A 24,042-nucleotide genomic window follows, 5' to 3' on the forward strand; every position below is an offset into this window, starting at 1 on the left:
CTAACCAAATAGACAACCTATTTGCCACTGTCCATGAGCCCATATGTATTTTTATCAGCCTTTTCTGTTTTTCTACAATGTGGATTGCTAGATGTACATTCCAAAGCTCTACCCACAGAGGGGAATTCTCCTCTCTTCTGCCTTTCACAGCCATCCTTGAGAGAAGGAGCTGTAATGCACAGCAGTTCATTTTTAGAGTGCACTCATATACTAACCATGAAGAAGACTGCCATTTTTCTCTTCTATCATCAAGTCAAAAAGGACTCCCTCGTATCGCTGTTGGTCTGAGCTGACAAAGTGCCAGTGCAACACCAGTAGATGACATTAGAGTCAAGGCCAGCTACTCATGCAGCTTACTTGTGTTTTTTGTGTTTGTTCTTGTCTAATCCCAGATGTACCACTTCCAAATTGTGAAGGATTGTGTGGGCTGGCCCTACCTTATGAATTTGTGGATCTGACAGAATGAAGCCACTGAAGGGCATTTCTGGTGGCCTGATCACTGATGTTCCATTTCAAGTGTGCCACCTCTACCAAGGCTCATGAGAAATGCCAGCAGCTCTTTGTAAAGCGGTACGTAATTCTCTACTGCATATGGCAGAGTTTTGCTTGAAAACTCTAGAGGCTCACACTGTGATTGTCTTACTGGAGTTTGCTGTAAACTCCATACACTGTATTTGCCAAGATGCCTCTAACACCTTAGGGACTACATGTTGTTTGGGCCAATTGGCAATGCCTCTTGCACTGCTGCCTTGGCCTGCTTCTCTTAGCCACACTCAGAGCCAGCAATCTTTGTGTGCCACCCCACAGAAGGGGAGGAGAAATGTTCTAAGATGTGAAATATGCTGACTCCAGAAGAAGCCTGTCGGGCATTATGCTTCCTTCGTAGTGGTGGAAGGTGTGAGATATAATAATTTGTCCTTTGCTTTGGAGCAGATGTACTGGTATGCCCATGACTACAGACTGCTCCTAAAAACTACTTATGTCTCAGACTCTGAAGCCTTCATAGATTTATCTCCCATCATTTAGAGCACATCTGTCTTACCAAGTCCTCCAATTTACTTGCCACTTCTTGCTTCTACAATTTAATTTCCATAATATTCTGTGCAGTGTCCAGAGAGTCCAAGTCCCTTTGGAGTATATTTTCAGAGAGGTTAGAATAGATAACATAGCACTAAGACAAGACAGTGAAAGTAGACCGTTGGCTGGATTATGTTGTAATTTGACTTTTCTTATAAGTCTTGTGGCCAAGATCAGGGGTAAACAGTGGGGTAGGTGCCTTGTAAAGCATTATCTTCTGCATCTTCTTCAAGTCTCTAACAGACAGGAGTGGCACACTGCTACAGATTCAGCAGGTTCATATGTTAGGAGGTTTCAAGCCTTTTCAAATGAATTGACCCAAACATTGCCATCCCAAGTCTCAGGATCTCACTTCTTGCAATCAGGGCCTTACGTTTATGTAGGAGAATAGCTAGAGAATTCAACCTTCTCTAGGGCTCTACAATTCTTAAAATTAAACATGAAGTTTTATCATCAGCTTTTTCTGCCCTCCTGTTGCAGGAAAGAAGTCTTTTTATATACTGCAAAAGAGGCCCCCTGACTTTCACAACTGGCTCTCATTTAATCGATTAATCACTCTCATCATTTTACTGTCTTTCTCCAGTACATCAGTGTTTTTTGTGTTTGCAGTTGCTACTGCTCTGGAACCTCTCTAAAGCCACCCACCGGTGCATTCTCTTTCATTGGTATTCCAGCCAACTTCACCACTAGGAAAAAAAGTTTAACAATTGCACCATGTAATATGCCAAGGTCATTGCAACACCTACCACCAGTGATGGAATAATTGTCAGCTCCCAGAGGATATCAGCTCCAAAATCCCACTTTTGAATCCGTTTCTTTGGACCTTGTCAGGTACCAACTCTCCTAGTTAGAGCTGTCTGGAGAACAGACTCTGAGACTGGTCTTTGCCTGCAGGGAACTAATTGGAGAGTCCTCTTGGGATCAACTACTGTGAGGAAGTGAGAGAAATAGGTCTGATCAGAGGGAGGCATTGAGTGCAATGCAGTCATAATGAAGGTCTTAGTCCATTCTACCAAAAACTTGGAGTTCAGATTGCCCTTTAGAGTTGCCCCAAATTAAGGCAAAGGGGCTGGTCTTCATACATTTAATAATCAAATCAAGCATTTTGCTGAGTAAACTGGTTAGGAAAAGAGGACAACTGAATAGGTCAGAGCTGTTGTGAAACTATGCTGAGTACAACCAAGATCATAATACAGACTGGTCACTTCTCTCCACTTTTCCATATGAGCGCTTTCCCACTATAAACTAAGTAGGAAGATGTGATAAAGTCAAATGTACGTCCTTGGTTCCATTAGAACTTAAATATATTGACATCCTTTTTTCTGTTTTTCCTTCTTTGAAGGGCATGAAAAGCTTTGAACCCGGGAAACCCAGTGTCAGATTTCATAGATTAGGCTAAAGAAAAGCCCAGACAGTGTCAGAGGAGCCGAATTAGGAGAAAGGGGAAGTAGATCCACATCTTTCTCCCAGTCTTAACATCCAAATTCTTGGACAATTAATCCTGATGCTTAAGGACAGTACAGAGGGGCTCTATACTGTTTATTTTTGTCCCCTGTCCCTCAAGGAGAGAGGAACATTTTACTTGTTAGTACATGTTATGCTTCAATTTGTATACATGTGTTCTCAACATAAATTGCATAAAATCTAACACAGTTTTCCTATTGGAAATTAAATGGATATCAGGCCATAGAATTATAAAAAGAAATTTTAGACAAACATTTATTAAACTTTAATTTTTTCAGAAAATGTTATTCAGAATTTAGAACTTAATTTTATCAATTAGAATTTGTATTTAAACTTTTAATTTAACAGATACTTTAAAATTTTTGGGCAAGATAATATTTGCTCAAATAGGGAAATAATAGAAAATTTTAATTTCAATTTTTTTATTTACTTTATGTGGTTGATATGCTATGTACTAGATACATATTGTACATTTTATTTAATACTTTTGAAGATTATTGCCAATAATTATATATTATATAAAAATCTTGATTATAGCAACATAATAATTACTTAAAATGAACCCTAAAGTATTTCCATTTTATACTTTATTATTTAAGAATTTAAAATATATTTTACATGTTATTATGCTGTACTTTAGATCATCGCCCCTTGCCTCTGAAGACTCAGAGATTTTACACCACATGTGGACTAACTTGTTAGCTAACCAAAGTCTCATAGTCTTTCTTAGACGATTTCTGGGTTACAGACAAAAGGCATTTTATTACTTATAGCAGCGGTGGTAGCCAGAGTATCAGCATTTTTGTGGTGGTTACCCGAACCCCAGTTCCCATGGAGAGACCCAAAGAGGGCCAGGGGGTTGCATTAGAAGGAAAGAGCCCTAAACTTGGCAAACCAAATCATTAGCAACGAGAGGAAGCATCCTGTCCTTCACTTTAGTGAGCAACTCTATCTTCCAAGGTTATTCTCTATACAGAATTCTTGAAAATGTAGTCTGAAACAAAGGGCCATCAGTATCTCTGCTTACAAAATGTGCAGAAACGTGAGAGACCTATGGAAGATTGTCTCTAAATCATTACTGCCAATATAATGTAAATTATGTAAAAATCATGATTCTAATGACTTTTAAATTTTCTGGAATAAAACCTAAAAACATCATATAAAAAATTTTCAAAAATTGATTTTCAAAAAAATTTCCTCATCCAAATCTTCCCTGCCCATTAACAGAACACCCAGATGTTTGCAATAATCATTAAATTCAGTCATTTTTGATATTTTGCATACTTTCACTTATATAAGAACCATAGCTTTACATATGTCCTTTGTTTTAAACTTTTCCCCTTACAAGATAAATGTGTCATAGTACATTAGCACAATATATTTTATTTAACAGTTTGTGGATTTATTTATAATCTTCAATATTTAGATATATTGTATAGGAGTCTCTATTTGTATTCTTGTTAGAATGTCAATAGCATTTTTTGTGTTAATTTTACACTTTCTACCATAATGTTCCTTTGTGCAATCTAGTTGTCAATAATATGGTTCTAGACACCTCTTTGAACTATAATTCACTGTCTAATTGGAGTAGGTTGGCTGAGCTACTATTTACCATTGCTCAGGTCACTGGAATAGTTTCATTAGTCCTGTGACCATTTTGCATCATTGAACTAAAAACACTTTTTTGTTTAGCAAATGTCTTAATTTAAATTAATAATTTGATATACGTCATGTGTGTGTCTTTAGATCACTGTTCAAAATAACAGAAGCATTCATGATGGGGAACATTAGGAATAAATTCAAGGTTCGAGACTGGACCAGGTATGTCATTAAATGCATACAAGAGCAAAAGCTGTAAGTCCCTGCATCAAACAGAAAAGATGAATAAAGTTTGCTTTGCCTATTGATTTAAAGGTTATTTTTGATTTCTCTATATTTCCACATTTGACAAACTGTTATAGGAGACACATAGAAAGAGAAATTGCTGAAATCCCGGTGTCCTGTGTTATTAAGAGTTAACGGTATACAAATTCATGTTAGAGATTGTGAGCAAACCATGCAATTGGAAGCACTTGTGTCCATAAACTTTCAAGGCTAATATCTCAGAGGACAATACACAGGCTTTGAGCGTTAATGCATAACTGTAAATTGTCAGGTGGGATTGAATGTTGAATCAAAATCACAGTGACTTCCAAGAAATTTATAATTATAATAGGACCTTTCTTAAAGAACAGAAATTGCCCTCAAAGAGATAATCAGAAACTAATGCGCTTTAGTATATACATTTATTGCTGTTTCAGCACCACAGTTTCCCTTTGTATGTACAGGAGAAAGCTGCTAAATATATACTTCTAATTTTTAAAAATAATTTATTTTCTGTGCAGTGATTTTTACCTTAGTAATTTGAGATTCAGGTTAATGTACCCCTACAGAAAATTTGAATTTGTAACAGTATGTTTCCTGATGTGTTTGATTAAGACAATTGTGCCTATCAAAAATTCAAAGGAAGCTCTGCTAACTGCACTCTAGAAAAGACAGTGCTAATGCCGTCAATAGTTAATTATCCTAAGCTCTATCTATAACATGTTGTTTACACTAAAAAATGACCTGAAATTAAAATCAATTACAGCTTCAGAGCTACTAAGAATTAATATATTATGTATTAGTTTAGCAAATTGCTTCACAGAAAACATGCAGCATTATGTAATCAATAAGAAAACTTTATTTCACAAAATACTCCATTACAAGGGCTTCAAAAAGTTGAAAATAATTAATTGAATTTACTCAATTAATTTACATAAATATTCAATAATAAAATAGTTAAATAAAATACAGCTTGTTCACTGGATTGTATATTTATTTAATTGGGTAACTATTTAACTACATACGAAAAGACTACGTTGAATGACAAATAATAATAACAATAATGAAACGTATGAGTATATAAACAGTCAAGTAAAATTACATGAAAATGTGAACAAATAGAAAAATAGTAGGACCTAGAAAAATAAAAAACTTGTGCTGGAGAAGTGAGCACATGAATATATATTCCTCTTTTGTAAAATACTTTTTCAGGTTGCTGCATTAACATTTAAGTTATAATTAATATTAAAAGATATTTATGTAGGATGGCAGAAATTCAATCTTGAATTATATTCAGTTCCATATCATTATGGAAATAAATCAGTGTAGCAAAGCTTGCATATCTTTTTATGGTCGTTGTAAAAATATAAAAGAGTAGATCTTCTAAAGGAGAACTATGTTGCATTATATACAATAATATTTGTTCACCATTTTTAGTAGCAGTTAGTGGCTCATAACATATTCGGTGAGCATAAATATAACATGTAATTAACTCATTTTGTTTATCCATACCTAGAATGCAAATTTATTTTCAGTGGTGAGAAATAAAGATAAGAAAAGAAAATACCATTTTTAGTTTATATCCTCCATGAGATGAGTTCTTTTCATCCCCATTTCATTGACGAAACAACTAATATTTCATAGTAGCTTGCCAGAGTTGCTATAAAAAAAGTCCTATAGATTGGATGGCTCAAAAAGCAGAAGTTTATGCTCACTGTTCTGGAGGCTAGAAGTTCAAAGTCAGGGTGTCAGCAAGGTTGGTTTCTTCTGAGGCCTCTCTTCTTGGTTTGTGGACGGGCATCTTCTCCCTGTGTCTTCACGTGATCTTCCCTCTGCGCATGTCTGTGTCCAAATTTCCTCTTCTTATAAGGACACCAGTTATGACTGGATTAGGGCCCACCATAATTACTTCATTTCAGCTTAATTATCTCTTTAAAGTCTTTTATCCAACTACAGTCACAATCTGAACTGCTGGGGATTAGGACTTCAACGTATAAATTTTTGAGGACACAATTTAGTGTTGATAAGCTGATAAGCTTAATTAACCTTCCTAAGTTCATGCAGGAGAGCTGGTATTCTGTACTTTCAGAGACTATTTTGTCACAAAGAAAAGACACAGCAAAATATTTTAAAATAAAGGAAATAGAATGTCTTCTTTCCAAAGCTAATAAAATCCATCATCACAAAATATATCATCATGCACGGCAATATATATAAAAATAAATTGATCATCTGTGCCTCAGGATGACATTACACAACAATTGGCTTAGCCTTTTTCCTTCCAGAAGTCGTCATCTGAATACCAGTTACATATTTATATGAGTATACTGCTTAGAAGTTTTCTCTCATGAATGCCCCTCTTTTGTGGTTCATTAAACCATATCCTAAAGATTTCAATACATTAACTTCCAATTTCATCTCATTAGTTTTTTCAATATCCTCTTTAATATTGCCCATTTAAAAATCATATAATTGAGTATATAGATAAAAAGCCACTTTAGGTAGCTGATATTATGGATTAAGTATGGGTTACAATAGCATTATATGATATAATTGCTCGTCTGTGTTGTAAGGTAGTTGAACTCATCTTTTCTCCTCCTTCTCATGCCCTTTATCCACAATTTTTTATTGCTCATTTGTCTCCCTTCTCCTCTTGCCCTCACCCATGCCTGTCCTCCTTCAAGTGACCTTTCTAATTTCTTCCTACTCAATTAAAAATACTTCTCATTATAAATGTCAAGGCTAAAATTTAAGAGGAAAATCATCTTATTAAGCAAATTGACCTCAACTGCAACCCACTGATAACTATTTGCATTTTATACACTCTTACTTCTTAACAAGAATATACTTTCTTCCAATTAGTGACTTTCCATATTGAGTAACAACAGAAAACCTAAAATCTTCTCACCCTATGATTGAGTTAGGATGTTTGTCGTTACTTTTAAGTTCTTCACTAATGAACTAGAATATTTTTAAAATAGCAATGCAGTTAACCTAGTCTCTGTGATATGACTCAAGATTGATCTAAATCTGTAAGCTAGAGCAAAGTACGTGACCCAATACTGACCACTGAGCTACAGGGGAGACCTCCTTTGTATGGGGTCAGGGCTTTTAATGCCCTTGCCCATTCTTTCTGGGTACACAAAATACAAGGCCCTGATTGCTCTTTACCTGGGCCATTTTTCAGGGTGTGTTTGCAGTGACCAATCTTGAGGGATGAAGTAACGTCTCCTTAAAGCACAGACTTATACTTGCTTATTCCTTGCCTGTTCATAAAAAAGAGCAACTTTTCCAAGCTCAGTGACCTTCAGTCGTCACACAAACCCAGAGTATGCACAGCGTTCATCAGGGCCCATACTGCATCATCCCCGTGAGGCTTGGGGCGAGGAGAACCAGTGCAAATTCTGATTCTCCTGTTCCTGCTGTGCCATGAGTTAAAAAAGCCTATGTCTCTGATCAGAAATCTTGTGTCTTCTGCCAACACCGTCAAGACCGAAGTTTCTGACATTTCACTGTACCCTACTTACAAGTTAATAAGTTAGTCTATTTCTTTTTCATAGGTATTGGCAGAATACACTGAATAATATTTATTTTCTCGTAAGAGAGAAGCATGTGAAAAGCTTGTTTTGCCCCCCTCAACAGCCTTCATGCAATAGTCATCTTGTTAACTTTAAATGCATTATAAACCTCAAAGGAGTTAAGGGAAAGGGGATAATAATGAAGACTGGGGGAAAAAAGGAGGAAGGGGCAACCTCAGAAAAAGTTTAAGATCAATTTTAAGTGAATTAAACGAGTAAAAATACAACTGTAGATGTCAGTAGCCATAAGAGTGGCATGGGCCACCATCCTTATTTATGTTAATGCATGCCACTCTCCTTACTTGTTGTACATTTTGAAACCCATCACTGCGTTACATCTGGGCCATATTAAGACCCATGTGTGAATCACTTAGTGCCTACATTTTTAAGAAGGGACAGTAATATTTAGAGTCATAACTTTAGGAACATACTTTTCTAAAGTCTAACACTTTGATCCTTCATCAAATTATCATACCTCCTACATTAACATTGTTAAATTTCAGTTGACAGCTAACCTCATAGTAGGTCACATATCAAGTCTGGAAAAGACGAATGAAATTCCATTCCATGTTGCAAGACCCAGTCTCTTGCTAGTCTCCTCTGCCACCTACTGTGGCATGTTTGCTTGTTCCTTATTCTCCTTAGTATGTTTCTCCTGGGTGGAAGAAGATTGTAAGTTCCAAACATCATGCCCGCATATGAGTATTTCCAGGGAAAAAAGACAAAGAGACAAAGCAAACTTCGCTTTTTGTCTGGCTTTTTTATCAGGAAGGAAATGCTTTCACAGAGGGTCCTAGCGCACTCCTTCTTACAACCCTAACTGCAGTGGAGGCTGGGAAAGTGGATATTTGGGAAAAGGAAGCAAGCTTTTCATGTTACGGTTACGACATTTGCTGTCTTTCAAGGCTAATATTTCTTACCCTAGAGAGGACTTAATGTGACAGATAATTTTTAAAAAATTCATGTTTACTGAGGTATAATTGCATACAGTAAATTGACCATTTTAAAATGTACAGTTCTATGAGTAACCAACCCACAGTAATAAAGGCATTGAATGATTGCATTACTCCCCAAAAATCTCTCCCTCCCCTTTGGAGTAAGACTCCTCCCCAACCCATCTCCAGCCAATCACTGATCAAATTTTTATTTCCTAAAGTTTTTCTTTTTCCAGAATTTCATATAGGTAGTATTGCGAAGCATCCACTCTTTTGTCTGTGGTCTTTCACTGAGCCTTAGCTTAACACTTTTGGTACCCATCCAACAGTTTGTTGGTTTTCTGAGAAGTATTACATTGCATTAATTTAACACAATTTGTTCATTCATTCACTTTTTGATAGACCTTTGTGTTGTTTCCAGTTTTGGGTACTGTGTACAAAGGTGTTAGTGTGTACTTAAATGATTGTGTCTCATAGTAGGGTAAGTTTAACTTTACGACAAATCTTCAAACTATTTTCTAACTTTGCTGTGCCATTTTGCACCCCCACCAGTAATATCTGAGTTCCAGTTCTCTGCATCCTCTCCCGCACTTGGTATAGTCAGGTGTTCTATTCTTTTTTTTTTTCTATTTTACTCATTTTAATAGATGTTAGTGAGTGATTGTATCATTGTGGTTTTAGTTTGCATTTTCTTACTAGGAACAATTTTGAATCTCCCTTCGTATATCAATTTGATATTCATATCTCTTTTCAGGTAAAGTGTAGGTTCAAATTGATTATCTGTTTTTAGCTAAACTGTTTATTTTCTTATTATTGAATTATGAGAATTCTTTATAATTTCTGGATGCGAGTCCTTATCAGATATGTGCATTGTAGATATTTTGTCATTTCATAACTTATCTTTTCCTTTTCTTAACAGTGTTTTTTGAAGACAGAGAATCTTAATTTTGATAAAGTTCGTTACAACTTTTTCTTTTATATTTCATATTTTTTGTGTCCTGCTTAAGTAATTCTACATAGCCACACATCACAAAAGTCTTCTTCTACTTTTTCTAAAAGTTTTGTAGCTTAGCTATTATATTTAGCTCTATGATCTATTTCACATTTTTTAAAAATATATATAGCATGGAAATCGTGGTATGAGATCATTTTTTTCTATACTGATATACAATTGATTCAGCCCTATGTGTTGGAAAGAACATGTTTTCTCTGTTGAATTATTATTTTTCTTTTGAAAATCAATTGTCCCTAAATAAATGAGAATATATCTTGATTCTTTCTTCCAGTGATGTATATTTTCATCCTTTGCCAATATCACAATGTCTTGATTGTGTAATTTTACAAGTTTTTAAATCATATAGTATAAATCCTCCAAATCTTTTTCTATATTTTCAGACTGCATTGATAATTCTAGGTCTTTTGCTCTTCCATATTGATTTGTATTCAGACTGTTGATTTAAAAAAAAAATACCTGCTGAAACTTTGATCGAGATTTTGTTGAATCAATTTGACATCTTAACAATATTGTATCTTCTCATCACTGTACTTGATATATCTTTATATTTTCATAGAGTTTCTTAATTTTTTCCACCAAAGTTTTTGGATTTCACCATATATATCTTGTGCATATTTTGTTAGATTTATTTCTAAATATTTCATTTTTATTGGTGATATTTATATTTTATATATCTATGTATGCCGCCCTGGTGGTCTAATGGTTAAGATTCCACACTCTCACCATCACAGCTCGAGTTTGTTTCCTGGTCAGGGAACCACACCACCTATCTGTCGGTTGTCACACTGTGGTGGCTGCGTGTTGCTGTGATGCTGAAATCTATGCCCCTGGTATTTCAAAAACCAGCAAGGTCACCCTTGCTGGACCCCTGGTGGCCACATTTCAGCAGAGCTTTCAAACTAGACAGACTAGGAAGAAGGACCTGATCATTCGCTTCCCCAAAAATTGGCCATAAAAACTCCATGAACAGCAGCGGAACGTTGTCTGATATAGCACCAGAAGGTGAGAGGATGGTGAAAAAGCCTGGACAGGGTTCCCCTCTGCCATACACAGAGTCACCAGGAGTCGGAATCCATTTTATGACACTAACAACAATACGTATTGCTTATTGCAGTTTCCAAAAGTTTACTGCTAGTTTATAGAAATAATTTTAATTTTGTATATTGAATTTATATTCTTGGACCTTGCTAAATTCACTTATTACTTATAGTAGGAATTTTTGAAGAAAGCTCAGAATTTTCTATATCACCAATCATGCTATCTGTAAATACAGCAGTTTTTCTTTTTTCCTTTTTAATTTGTATGCCTTCCAGTAAAATGTAAAACAGAATGTTCTCGCCTTGTTCTTGAGCTTAGAGGAAAGGCATACAGTCTTTTGCCATCAACTACGAAATTAGCTGTAAGGTTTTATTGCAGGAGAACATTTGTTGCAGCTTTCTACATCCTAAGTGGAAGTGGAAGTCCTGATGGGCCGTTGTAACTGTCATAATGTCTTGGAAGTATCATTACCACTTTCTATGCAAGGGCCAGAGGTGATGCAAAGTGCCGGTAGTGCCCCCACTTACCCAGTGCTGGGGACAAGCACAAAGAAAAATGAGATTTTGCTGAGAAATAGTGAAAAAAACTTGGTAGGAAATTTTGTTAGGAAACTTTTAGTGCCTTCTATAGCTGCTTTTTCACTTCAAATAGACATGCTTCCTACACCGTTTCCAATGTTTTATATTTCTTTATGAAGTAAATACCCTTGTGTATATTTGAAAAAATTACAAATTGATTTTGAATCTGTGTTTCACCAAGGTCTTAATATTTTTCTTTGGGCAGTTGGATTATCAATGATTATATAAATTATACATAATATAAAATATATAATATATACACATATAATTTTCCCTAAACATTTCATTGTAGGTATTAAGAGGGCATGCTGGAACTAAAATACCTATAAATAAGATATATACATGAAATAAGACCCACAATGCAATATTCAAAACTCAATATGCTAAATAAAACATTGTAAGAATGCACTGAGTTCTACTCTTATAGCACTCGAAATATTTTCAACATTTATACTTTTATTTTGGATTACTTTAAATGTGAGCATATGTAATGCGAAATAGAATTCTTCTGAAAATGTTCCTTGCTCAAATGTGATATAGCAAGCATTATAGACAGGGAACTACAGTAAAGGGAATGTGCTCGGGGTATCTTCTGAAAAAAGTGAGAATGAACAGAACATTAATCTTGTAAGTACTTTTAAAAAGCAGAAAATAAAAAGATTATAAATACTGAAGGGCACACTTTGGGAAACAAGGAAAAGCAAGAAATATGAGGTGAATTTTACAGCGTAATATACTCTGCAGAATTGAGACTTGTGAGTCATTATCTAAGAAGCAATCGAAAAAGCCTTTAGCAAAATGTAAATAGGCAAATAAGATTTGGAATTGCATTGCTAAAGGAGTTAACAATAAAACAAAAAAACGACAGGGGAATTGCTGTTTTAGAAATTAGCTAAAATTCACTTAAATTGCTGAATCTGGTATTGGTCATGCTAATTTAAGAATAATATAATTTTAAAAATTCTTCATAAACTATCAAAAATGAATGCCAAATCACTGATTCATTCTTAAGGAACAACAAAACAAATGTAGCCAAAGGAAGAGCAGCTTAGGGAGAGGGAGGAAGCATATTTCACTTTTTAAGATCGTGGCAAATGTTTATTTCACTGAAAATAGACTGTTCTTATTCATTTTATTCATCACGGCTGCAATCCTTTCTCTCTCTCTCTTTTGTATGTGCTGTGCCATATTGAAGTAGTTACAGATGTCAGATGAAATGGGCACTAGGAAAGATGTAGCAATGAATGGCATCTGGACTGCATTGTGGCCTCACTTATCACCAGATGTGGTTAGAAAGCAACTGCTAATTTCCCATTTCATATCAGATTAAATAGCCACTAAATATTCTGTAAAACTTCTGGTAAATGGCAATAAGACAAACATTCTTTAAACAGTTTTGATTTGTATTCCCTTTTGGTCCTGAGAGCTTCACAAACCACTGGCATTCAGCCCTAACAGATGTCCTGACCCCTAGGGAATTTCAAGAGCCTACCACACTGTTGTGCACCCCGTGAAGGTTAAAAGACTTTGTGTTGCTAACTGCTTCCCTTCTGTTTTCTTGCACCTGCCTCAAATCCTTTCTAGAATAGAAGATGAGACAGATAGACTATATAGAGATAATGACAGATGATGGATGATAGATAGATAAATAGAATCATCTACATCTAGCACAATACTGGGCACTGCGAATGATCAAAAAGCAAAACCAAAGCAACAACAAAATAAAATAAACTAAGAAAAGAAAGAGTTTTAAATTTCAAGTGATGATACTATGGACATTTTGCAAAAGGGCCCCACCAGTCCCTGATGAATCAAATATGTGACTTCTAATCGCACAAGAGAGTACTTGATCAGTAAAGAAACTGGTCGTAGACATCCTCCAACTCTCATTGCATTGCAGGAAAACTTTCACATAAATAATCACAAGAACTCAGATTACTATAAAACTCTCAATGGAGAAATAATTAAGGCTGCCATTTGAGAGTGAGGAATAGTAAGAAGTGTGGGAATTTTTGGTGAAAAAATGAGATAGCTATCTATGCAAGCAGGAGAGATTGAGCTAGGGGATATCAGCATCACTGTTGGGGAGCAGTAAAGGTTCATTTAAGCTGACAGTCGTATCTTTCAAGTGTGTCTTTAGTCATATTCAGCAGCACTGTTGTAGACACGAATTCAGTGAAAAATTGGACAAGGAGGATGATGGCAAGGAAGTTGATATGTGTGCAATAGAATGATACCAATGATTTATCATGGAATTTAAGCTAAGAATTCATCAAGAGTTTATGAAGAGCAAAAATAGCAGGATCAGTGCATTGAAGAACACAGTGAAAGTCAAAGGATTGTTAAAATAGAGGTGTTAAAAGGAGGAGGTGGTGAAGGGAGAGTGAGAAGTTTGTAACCGAAGCTGTGGAGGGGTTGAAGTATTGATAATGAGAAGGCCATGACAATGGGAGTGAGAAATTAAGGAAGGGTAGAGATAATGATCATTATAACAGAGAAGCTCAAGAAATAGAGTTTTAAACATTAAATGTTTCATGTATATGGGGTCTTGAAATCAATTTAAAAAAAAGATTAGAGGGCCAGCCGTGGTGGCCTAGTGGTTAATTAACATTCAGCACACTCTACTTCAGCAGCTGAGTTCGCTTCCCAAGTGTGCAAGTATGGACCTACCCTGCTCTGTTAGTAGCCATACTGTGCTGGCAGCCCACATACTAAAAAATAGAGGAAGATTGGCACAGATGTTAGCTCAGGGCGAATCTTTCTCAGCCAAAAAAAAAAAAAAAAATTTAGAGACTGACAATGAGCTAAAATCAGTCTTTTACTAATGATATGTAATTATGTCTTTCATTTTATGAAATTAAAACTGAAGCTCAATTAGAGTTTGCAATTCCTTAGAGGTCATGTAATATGTAAACTATAAAATATGTGATTTTGTGACTGTGAAGAATAGTTTCTCCAATTTTTAAATAATAGTCTTTATAACATAATCTAACCTATTTATCTATGGGGAATATGTTTTAGTAGGACAAAAAAGTAAAAACTTTGGAAAATTAGCCTGTATATTAATCCAATAAGCTAATTTGAAAAATATTGGTAGCTAATATTCGAGATGTATTCTTAAATAATAAACTTACAAAAGAAACAAATATCTTGTTACTTAGGATTCTTTAAGCTTATGAATATTTTACTCAAGTAATAAGCACAGTGAATGTGTTCAAAATTTACAAAACGTGAATTTTTATATACATATGCCTTTATAATAATTCAAAGAAATTTAATGTAAAAATTAATATTTTATTCTAATTCAATTTAAGTTTATCCTAAGAAAAATAAGTCAGTAAAGATATTGGGCAAAAATGTTCACTGTTAGCCTTCAGAGGAATAAAATAGACACTAAATCAAAGAATATATAATACTAATTTTATTTTCAAAATGAGTTCCCACACTTAAAAAGTCCATAGATTTTTCATATAAAGGGAAGAATATATCCATTTAAAACAGATTTCAAGTAGTGGGTTAGTCTTGCTCTTTTAAAAGTGTTTTAAAAATATGAAATAAATTGAATATTGTCAAGGTAGATGGCTGTTATATAGTTGCCTTTAATGTGAGTCTTAGTTAATTGTATATATATATAATAAAAACCTTCATAATGTTTCATTACTTTTAAGTAGTTATAACCAAATTCTACTAAAATGTGTTACTAAAAAGTCTACAAAACACTTACTCTATTTAATAGATAAAACATGCCAGGGTTCAATTTCTGGTTTTGACATTGATGAGTTTTGTGATCTTGTTCTCTGAGCTGAAAATTACTCATTAATAAGATGGGAGATTGGCAGAGACCATTTTATATCATTAATACCTTTCAAGTTCAACATTCTATGAACAATTTAGATATAATCAGATTTCTGATGTGCTTGGATGTGCTTAAAAAGAGCTGCAAAGAAACATTAATTTCGATCTTTGTTAACAATATCAACAAATCGGGTCTAAATAATAGGTCTCAAAACTATCGAAATTATAAGAGATTAGAAACTAGTGAAGTTTAAAAAAGTGAAAGCTTATTAGTATTTCGGAACCACTCCATTAAAATGGGGAATATTATGAAATGAATTCTCAATCATTGCTGTTCAGAGAGTCCCGGTGATGAAAGGGAAGTAGTTACATTCAGGTAAAGGATATAGTGACCTGGATCCATATGGGTTCAGTGTACACGGTTATATATTGAAACTGACCAAGTTTGAATTTTTCAATAACTAGATGTTTCTAGATATATAGTCCAAACATCAGTGGATTCAATTTTTTGTCAATTAACAGAGAAACTAGGGAGCACTTACTATTTATTTGGTGTACATTCAATCAAATCACGTTTGTAACCTCCACTCCATACAAATATTACCGTTTTAAAAAGAAACAAAAATTCTCTTGATTTCTTAAATATTAAAAAGAAAAAACATAATGCAATTATTGTTTAAGCAGAAACAAACATGAAGTTCTCGGAAGTCAAATTAAATACCGTCTACACAAACAGATTACAAACACACACTTATTTAATTCTGTTTATTTTACCTGGTAAACACAACCTAAACCCAAATTTTAGCTTTATGACAACTAAAAATTAAGGAAGCAGTTTATTACACTAGAAATTTTCAAACTAATAAAAGCCATCACTAAGATGGATTAGTAGAATGTTTTCTAATGTTTTAAAATTTGGAACAATACTCTTTAATCTTTATCAATATTTTCCAGAATATACTGTACAACCAGGATTTATAATCTGTTTTAGATTATATAATGTCTCTGCATGAAAAGACATTGCAAAAAGGAATACTTTAGAAGATAATGAAATAATGTGGTAATGATGAATTCTGCTCCATTATTATGTAATCTAGGTTCAACATTCCATTAAGAACACACATTAGACACTAAATTTCCAGCTTTATTGAATTTTGACAAATTAAATTAAAGATTTCTTGAATATCACACATTTTAGAAATTACTGATAAATTAGAACCTTCACATATTTTTAAAATTTTTATAATGCAAATTGGAAAATTGCTTAGCCTAATAATTCTTTTACTTCATACTTCATGTATTCATAGATTTAACCATCGTGGACCATAGATTAAACATGTATTACAGTAATTTTGTATTGGCACTTTCTCCCTTATGTCCCTTTATCCTTCATTTTTAGATGAAATGATTAAATTATCCATATCTTATTCCTATTTCAAATTGATTATACTATTACTCAAAATAATGTGGTCTCTCCACATTTAAAGTGCAGCAAAGAGTACTGACAACTGGGCACATCTTTTTGAGAACGGTCTTTTTTGAGACTAGCTATGGTTTTTATTCTGATAGCTCCTGCTACATGGCAAAGGAGTTTATCCTCTGAGGATGTGTGTAAATCAAGAAGAATAGTTTTCTTTTGGCATTAACATTTGAGACAAATAGAATCCTCGTTCTGTAAAACATATCTCTAACTTTAAATGGAGAAGTATAGCTTAACTAAAATGCATCAATTTTATTGAGATTAGAATCAAAGTGTAGAAGACAAGAACTAAATACCCAAGTCTATCATCAATTAGTGGGAAGTCTTACCATTACTTGGAACATCAAGATTTAACAACAGGCTAAGCAAAGAATAAAAATGATAAAATCAAATCAAAACTGAGGAACAACAGAAGATCTCTGTGTGCCCACATCTTTGTATGATCCCATGGAAATATAAGGTGAAGAAACACACAGGGAGATTAACTGGTCACTTCAGTGGAAGGAGAGGGGAAGGTATATGTATTGTTTTCTTCAGACAACTTTGCTGTTTCACTAGAACAAAATTTATCTAAAAATTAATTAAAAAAAAAATAAATAACCTTCTGTCTTTTTCTTCAGTAAGTCAAATGTTCAGGTATTGTAGTGCGTGCATTATTTTAGGTACTGTATCTATTCTTCCACTTTTACAGAATAGAAAACACGTGTAAGAATGACATTGATGGAATTGTAAGTTATTACTCTCCCTGTTCCTCTTTTTAATGTAAAAACATACCTTGGGACTGTATAGACATCATCACATTTAGATGGATTTCATTCTTGTTTTTTTTTTTAATGTTACTTCCCAAATTAGTCACATTTCTGTTTTTTTTTTTTTTTTTTAAGATTGGCACCTGAGCTAACATCTGTTGCCAATCTTTTTGTTTTTCCTTCTCCCCAAAGCCCCCCATTACGTAGCTGAATATTCTAGTTGCAGGTCCTTCTAGTTGTGCTATGTGTGACTCCGCCTCAGCATGGCTTGATGAGCAGTGCTAGGTCCACACCCAGGATCTGAACCAGTCAAGTCCTGGGCTGCTGAACTTAACCACTTGGCCACGGGTTGCCACATCTCGTTCTTTTTTAAGGCTAACATTAATATTCCATTATGTGAATATCGTATTCTTTACGTAAATAGTTTCTCATTTTTGGATACTTAGTTTGCTTCTAGACTTGTTGATATTACACACAATGCTGCAATGAACATCTTCACACTTACAAATGGCATTCTTTTGTATTAATAGCCCTATTATAAATTAAGCAAAAAATGTGCACTTTAAAGGTTGATCAATGTTAGATTGCCCTCCAAAATATTGCCTTAATTACACTCCCATCTCTCAAATTTTTACCATATTACTATCAAACTTTAAAAACTGTTTTGTTTTTGTATCTTTAATTAATAATTAATGCAGTATACCTTCAGATGCTTATTTTCAATTTACTTTTCAGTGTTTATGAAACCTCTGTTAATAGGTTTTACCTATATTTTTAAAATATTTTGTTGATCTTTTCTTACTGAATATTAAGATATCTTTGTAAATTAATTATTCTTCTGTCATATTTCTGCAGTTTTTGTTTTTATTTACAAGGAATTTTCAATTATTTGAGGTACTAATATTAATTAATCATTTACCTGATGACTTCTGCATTTTGGCCACATTTTGAAATCATCATTGGCAGTTTGTGTTCTCCAGATTTTTCCAGTGACAAAATGCAGTTCTATGGAACACAGCAAAAATGGAAAATAGTATGTCCTCTTTTTTCAACAAAAGTAATATTTAGATATTAAAATATGCTGGTTTCTTCACAATAGTCATAAAACTTGGTTAAAAAATGCTTAGATCTTTATTCCAAGATTCTCCATAACAAGTTAAAGATGTCATATATTATTTCTAGATAGAATTGAGAAAGCAAAGTAACTTCATCTTCAGTATCCTCTCTCTCTACGTATGTATATCTAATATATACGTATGTGCTATATATACATATATTTATCTAAGTATCTCTCTATATATACATTTTTAATGTATTGTGTGTGTATATATATATATATATACATATATCAACTCTAGAGATAATATGACCACATTCCTTATCCTATTGACTGTCTTTTCTTCTAAGCCAAAGTATCAAATATGTTTTATATTAGAGGAGTTAGGTCCATGTGTGTTTCTCCGTCAATCTTGCAAAGATTAGCAACACAACTTTCACTGTTTTTACACATTTTACCAGAAATACATATTACATTTTAATTTAAAATATCTTGCAGACTTTAAATAATATAGAGGCTTCTAAGTATATTTGTCTTTTGTTAAAATTAACATATAAAAAAGCATTGGATATTTATTGGGTTTATTGTAAGAATTTCTTAATAATTATTTGTTTTCATTCCATATTAATATAGAAAAAGAGGCCTTTAAAATGTTTATATACCAATTTTGTTTCATATAGATTTAAGTGTTTAAATCAAACCAGCACATTTTATCTTATTTTTTCCGTATAAAATTATGCAAACTATTTTGTTGGCACCTTAAGCAGATGTTTTACTTTCTATATATTTGGATAAAGATTTACATAAACAATGACCTTGTTTTCTCATTTCCTAATTCACATCATTCCTGACTTTACCCCCCCATACCGCCTATCATTTTCTTACCTATATACTCATGTTCTTATTATTCATTATTTCTTTTAATGTGATAAAAATCCTCTACTTTGGTCTGGGCAAGTGAATGACTGGAGAAAATCACACATGCATTTTATCAATATTTTTTTAAAAATCTCATTTGTCTTCTAATTATGGCTCATTTTTATATTTTTTCTAAGTTTCTCCCTCATTTTCTCCCGTGGATATTCTGTTATATTATGTAATACAATCTGAGTTGAACTCTGTACTAGCAATCTTGATATCGTGTTGAAATTGTTTGTGGAGCTCTTTCATCCACCAATTTAGGCACTAAGTTACTCAAGAGTAAAAACCACGACGTACTTATCATGAGATGCAATCAATTTTTGTTGAATATAAGGTCAGTTCTATTAGCTAATTTCCTTTGGTTTTAAATAAAACACTTCTATGCTGCTTTAAGAAATAAAATAAGTAAATGAATAAAAGTAAAACGACAGTGGGAAAGGCACCAACAAATATAATGAAGAGATCCTGGAACAGTGGAAGGATTCTAAGGCCAGACTGAAGAACCAAACCTTGGAATACCAGGAACTGTTCCTCTTCTAAGGATCTCAGGCAAGTTCATGAAGATCCCCTTCTAAAGCCTGCCATTAAGCGGTATCAACCCAGGCTCTGAGTGTCCTGGATTAATATTCAACGTTAAGGAGAGGAAAAAACAATGATAGTCACAATGCAGCATAAATTTCTACTTTTAAATTGTCTATATCTCTATTTTATCCATATAGTTGAGAAATAGCTGCTAGAGGCACTTTCTGGTATATTAAGGGAAGGTGAATCTGGAATTAAGCAGCCAAACCAAAATATATTTAATGCCCTTGGATGTCAGGGGATTCCACTCTTTTCTTTGAGGATTGTTAATTATAATAGCAATCGGAATATATTGAGCAGATGATACATTGGATACTATATCCTGCTAGACCCTCAAAGGCATGCTGCAATCTTGGTAAGATTACAGTAATCCCCATTCTGTAGGTCATGAATCTGAGGCTTAGATTATTTCATTAACAATGTTCTAATATTTTCCCATGTGTATGATTTTCCCTCTGTTGTCACATTTATATTGAAAAATTTCACATTTATTATGATATATTATGCATACTAATCTTTCAATAATATCATTGTGTGCTGAATAACTAACTTAAATTTTATTGAAAATAAACAAATATAGGGAGAAATTGTAAAGGCTACACTTGTTCCTTATGTACAAACTTGCCCTGACAAAAATTTCAATGGTGAGACAAGAGAATATAATCTTATATTCAGTAAGAATCGATATGTCACTCTTCGAATCTGTACCTGTGTAGGGAACGCAGATTTTTCTCTTTACCTTCTTAGGGCTTTTCAACTGGGCCTGAGAATTAAACTCACATAAAACAGATTAAGAAGATAAATAATTTATATAAATTTTACATGACAAGAGAGCCCTCATAAGGAATGAAGACTCAAAGAAATCACACAATATATGTGCTTTCATAGTAGGTTGAACAGAGAGGCAATTGGTCTGTGCACAGAATTCTCTCCATCTCAACTTCTTGTCCTTCATGATAAAGTATTACTTTCCTTCTGTACAGGGAGGACTTCTTTCATGTTGAAATTTCATCTGCTACTTTTAAGAAAAAGAAGGGCGGTCAGAATGTTTTTCTTGCATTCACTCTCTCTCAAGTGCCCTAAACTCAAAATAACCCTCATGCCAAAGTGGCATATTCTGGGATGACACATTCAGTCATCATTCACTTACAGCTATACTTATATCTACATCTATGCCCATGCTTATATATTAATCTGCTTTTACATCTATGTCACTATCTTACATATATCAACATTCATAATTATATATATTTGTAATTTACCACAAAACAACAAAACTGGGTTCATACTTTTTTCCTGCATCAAAAATTTCAAAACCAAAATGGGACAACATTTGAAGAAATTTGAGCTAAGATTGTCATAAAGCAAAAATTTTACACCAATCTCTGTTGCTTCATATATGGTAACGTTAGGCATATGTCAACAATAAATCTTTGTCCAAATTGCATGTAATATTATCAAAAATATTTTAAATTCCATTTCTTTTTTAGAAACAGCAGAGAGAGAGAGTGTGTATGTGTGTGTGTTCATTTTGGTTTCTTAATCTAGGAAATACAAAATAACAGTTTTTTTCTTTCTTTTCTTTTGTGAGGAAGACTGTCCCTGTGCTAATATCTGTGTCAGTCTTTCTCTATTTCGTATGTGTGATGCTGCCACAGCATGCTTGATATGCCGCGTGTGGGTCCATGCCTGGGATCCAAACCCGTGAACCCGAGGCCACTCAAGTGGAGTGAATGAACTTCACCACCATGCCACTAGGTCGGTCCCCTAAAATGATAGTTTTTTTAAATCTTAAGCTAACCATTAATAGAATAATAAACCAGTATGAAATAATAGATGAAAAGTTCACTCTGCAGAGAGTTCTCTTTGCATGTACTATTTATTTTCTGTATATTATTTATTTTTTATTCCTTGAAGTAATAATATATTTTGAGTAGAAATAAATCTTATAGAATTGTGGTAAAAAAATAGTTTCCTGTTGAAGACTCATGTCTTAAAAGGCAAAGATATGCTATGGTCAAAAATTGTGTGGGTAGCCTCACTGTGAGTTTATGTGAATAAAGCAAAGATTTCTTCAGCTGCTAAGTCTTCCTTGTGAAATTTCCCCTTTGTTAATGACCTACTGACTCCCCTTATCCCATAAATGCCTTTGCCTAAAGCTCTAGTTTGCATGTAATATTTAAGTGGTATACTAACATTGTCATTATCTTGAGTTTGGACTTACCAGTTCTTTTAATTCATGTGCCTACCCCTTCTTGCCCATCACACTCTATACTTCTGGATTGTGAACTCATGTTTAGAGTGTTTTTTCAGGTGGAAATACTGAGAGGCCTGAGTTGAGGGGGTGTCCCTATAGGACTGGCCTGAACTCAGAGTCTAATTGCTCTGAAACTAGATTGGCAGAGGGTGAGGAGAAGGGTGGATTTCTTGTCCGGGGGATTGGGGGAGCTTGTTGTTTAGTATAACTTCCAACCTCAAACCTCTATGATGCTCAGCATAACAGATGTGAATTCTGAGAGTGACCTAGATTTGTACCTATGCATCTGCAAAAGTAGTTAATGTTCCATGTGCTACTGGGAAGGGTTTTTTTGCCCAAGTCTAAACTTCCTTTAGAATGAAACTTTGTCAAGGGGTCTTAGTCCCAAATCTTCACTAAATATTTTATCTCCTATCTCCATTAGCATGTATATATTGTAAATTATAATTCCATTTGTCCTGGTACATATTGAGGTTTAGTAAAACAAAAAAAAAAGACATACATATGATATCATCTGTAGTTTTTTCCTATGAATATTGTAATTTTCATTGAAAGAAATTGCATATGAATATCGGTAATGTATATGTATGTATAAATATGTATAAACATGTATATATATATAAACTCACCATAATCACACACCTCAAGCTTTGTAATAGCTCAGAGTTCTTCTAGTGATTTCTATGAGTTTCATGACGTCCTTCATCATGACTTTTCTGGTCCATACTCAGCAACAAGGTGGCAATCTCAATGCAAATTCCACTCTTTAATCGGTTCCCATAGATGATCCATTCAAACCGAGAACTTCTTTAATTTAACTGTACTGAAGATTTGGCCTTTCTTTGCAAAGATTCAGATCACTGAGCCTGCAGGCTTCCACCATCTTGCAGGTCTCACCATCCTTTTCTTCCTTCCTTCTCTCCACGTTTAGACCGCATCCTCACCATCCACCACAGGCTCTTCCCCATCTAAGAATTCTTCCTGTGTTTAAGCCTCATCCAGGATAAGCTAATACGTCCAAACTCTTTTCAGGATATTTTACAAACACACACAGATTAAGAGGAATTCCAGTGACAGACATTGACGGGAAATTATTTTCCCACTCTTTACAAGTGTGTATACAGCTACTTTTTCTGTTGTCCCTTTTTCTTCTCCCTAGGACCACAGAAAGGGAAACTCATTAAGGTAATATCATTGTGGGCGGCAAATTTCACTTTAAATCAATAATGTATCTCATTAACTGGTGGTGTTTGGAGGCTAATATAGTCCCTTTCTTTCTCTGGTGCCTGATCCATCTCACTTCACACTGCTGGTGATGCTAGCAGTGTTTTTGGATAGCGAGAATATGTTCTTTAGGAGAGGTTTACTCTCAGGCAGAGTACTAGACAAATAAAGGAAGCCTTTCCCCATTAGCATGTGGACTGTGACTCTGAAAGCTGTTGCAAATATGCATATAATCAAGGCAGTACCCCGCCACCACACCCCATCCAAATTTGTGCTGATGTGAACGAGAGAGATTAACAGTTGCTCCAGTTTTGTTGCCAGACATGAAAGAACAGAAGGTGATTTGAGCCAACCTAAACCTACTACGGTGATGTTGCCTATGAAGGAGACGTGTAACCCATTTCTGACTTCCTGATTCATGATACTATT

At 34.1% G+C, this 24,042-nt stretch overlaps 1 long non-coding RNA gene across 1 annotated transcript; it reads left to right on the forward strand.

Moving 5' to 3' along the window:
• The first annotated feature begins 457 nt into the window (after positions 1-457).
• Positions 458-4,448, forward strand: LOC103557482 (uncharacterized). The gene is made up of 2 exons (XR_546483.2): positions 458-570; positions 4,288-4,448. It is a non-coding gene; the product is annotated as an uncharacterized lncRNA (long non-coding RNA).
• The last annotated feature ends 19,594 nt before the right edge of the window (positions 4,449-24,042 follow it).

This window comes from Equus przewalskii, chromosome 16 (assembly GCF_037783145.1).
Source record: "Equus przewalskii isolate Varuska chromosome 16, EquPr2, whole genome shotgun sequence".
Classification (NCBI taxonomy): domain Eukaryota; kingdom Metazoa; phylum Chordata; class Mammalia; order Perissodactyla; family Equidae; genus Equus; species Equus przewalskii.